The following is a 2,720-nucleotide window of genomic DNA, read 5'->3' as shown; positions in this document are numbered from 1 at the left end:
CAGTTGATGGGCTTGTCACAGTGAAAAAAATTGCTACTGTTGAGGAAACATGGCAATGTAACTGGGTGATAAAATAACTCAGTTTGGCTGTAGATCAAGAAGCAAACAGATTTTTATGTAAAGGCCTTCGAACGAGTCAACACAAAGCTGATGACCCTCAATTTAGCATCTTATAACCTAGGGCTGCTAGCAACAGAGGAGCAAGAGCTTGAGAAATTTGGCAGTTACTTGGCACACTGCTGCTTATAAAGCATGTTGCCAATACCTGGAATTGGATCTAAATAAGACACAGGAAAAATGCGAGGGAACTGTGACTGAAAATGGCTCTTCGATAATTTTTACAATTTATTCACATGTAAATTATTGGTGAGATGGATGCAAAAGTTGTCAGCCATACCAGACTTACAGCCACACTAATTTTTTCTGACTTGAAGGACACATCCGTTTTAAGAAAAACTAAACGGAACTTGATAAAAATGTCATAATAACCAACATGATAATTAAATATAAGAAATTACCAGCACGTAACTTCAGAACTAACTCCCTGACTGCTAAGCACTACTATAATTTTAAGAGGACATTCCACAAAAGCCACCAGCTTAATTTGCTTTTGTGAGGGCAAAGTCAGAAACAGCATGGTATCTACCACTGAGCAACACTAAAACAAGCTCTGGGGCAAAATACAAAGAAACACTGGATCACAGGTAGAATTAAGAGTCAGGAGGTAAGGGCTCTGTTCACAGGACTGTGAACAACTGAGCTATGAACTTCTAAACACAAGCTATATTCTGTCTCTGTTGTATAAAATCTGACCCAACCCAATCACTAAGGTCAAAAATCCTATTGCTTACAATGTATTTTCACCATTTGCCTACTCCATTTCAAAAAATGCAAGGTACAAAAATGTTTGTGCAAGCAAGTTAACCCATGTTGTTACAAAGTGGTGCAAGCATACCTACTCTATCTGCAGTTAAGTGCATTCCAACCTTGGACTTTTCCATGAGCTGCAAGAGAGAAAGGGCTGAGTATCAGTTGTAAACACGGCTTCCTTTCTGGCAGCTCCACCAGTGGGAGTTACCCAGTTTCTGATCAAACTGGGGTGTTTGTAGCCTACTGGAAACGATCATGGCTGAGGGTATTTAGCTGACTGCTGCATCAGGACAAATTGTCTCTCTAATGACTCAAAAGCTCCTGAGTAGTAAAGAACAAAGGGATAAAGGTGAAACAATTATATGGCCACAGGTTGAATGGCCAACCAGTCAACAAGTTAAGATTCAGGTCTTTACAAAACACCCAGCCATTTGCCTTTCAATGGAATCACAGCTTTTCCCAGGTCTTCTCCTGCAATGACATAACATTTGGATGTAAGTATTCGGAACTTCCTTTCCCTTTGTGAACGGCATATTGATTAAAACATCCTTGGAACCAAAGACCTAATAGGATATTCTGCTGTTCATTATAACTTTCCATGCATTTTACATTTGTTGGAAAAACTGGCTTAAAAATTGGAGAATCATTCAAGTTGGAAGGTACCTCTGCAGACCATCTAGTCCAATCCTGCTGCTCAGAGCAGAGTCAGCTACAGCAGGTTGCTTACAGCTGTGTCCAGTTGGGTTTTGAGTATCCTCTCCAAAGATGAAAACTTGACAATCTCTCTGGGAAACCTGTTCTACTGTTGAAACAAATTAATATATTTTTTTCCTTACATTTATTTTCCCATGTTTGTGCTAATCACTCCTTGTCCCTCAGCCTCTCCTCATACATTGGATGCTCCAGTCCCTTAGAACCATTTTAATGGCCTAGCTTCTACAAAATCATTGCAAAATACAAACTACCAGAGACATGTTCCAACCAAGGATCAATGCATAAATAAAACCAATTAATAGTCTGACCATTTTCTACTACTCTGTGTTAGATCTACCTTGCTGTTGATTATGGATCTTTCTTCGTCTTTCTCTGCTCTTGTTCCTTTGGCCTCTTCCATCCTGACAAGAATATTTACTGAAGACTATTTTACATTAATATCACAAGTATAGTCAAGCTCACCAATTCTTTTTAAGGTAAATATTTTAGGACCTCCTGTAATACACATTTGGGCTGATTTAGCCTTCATGTAATTAAATAAAAGGAATTATTTTTTGAAGTATTATGGTTCTTCTTCTGTTCTCAGTATCATTGTTAAAATTTGCACAGTGCAGGGTACATGTTTACCATAAGTTATACTGAAATAAACTACAAACATCACCCAAATTACTTTTTAATCCTGTGTGATAAGACAGAAAAAAAGTGTATAAAATTAAAGCCAAGTCAAAGCTGAACCCAAAGGCTCATTCGCAACCTAAACAGTGCACAGATGCTGCTCATGACCAAGTAAGTCACATTTGCATAATTTGATAAGTGCAACAGCAAATTTCCTTCCAGTTTACTTAAACAGCAAGAACAACATGTGAAGTAGACTCCTCAAGCCCTGACCCCAAAATTACACAACTCCAACAGAATTGGATGTACCTCCTCACCTCCCTGAGGTAAATCATTGTATGTAATTTCGGATGCCTCGAAAACTTTAGGATGCATCTTTCATGGATCAACATCAATTGTTCTCTTAAAAAAAAAATTCTGATTAACTTTCAGGTCAAGGATGAAGAAACATTATTACAAATTTTCAAACTATTTTTCAAATTTTCTACTGTCCACAAAAGGCGAACCCTTCCCCCACGCCC

Source organism: Patagioenas fasciata, chromosome 1, assembly GCF_037038585.1.
Source record: "Patagioenas fasciata isolate bPatFas1 chromosome 1, bPatFas1.hap1, whole genome shotgun sequence".
Taxonomy (NCBI): Eukaryota; Metazoa; Chordata; class Aves; order Columbiformes; family Columbidae; genus Patagioenas; species Patagioenas fasciata.
The sequence above is the reverse complement of the archived record's forward strand: the minus strand, read 5'-3'. Positions refer to the sequence as shown.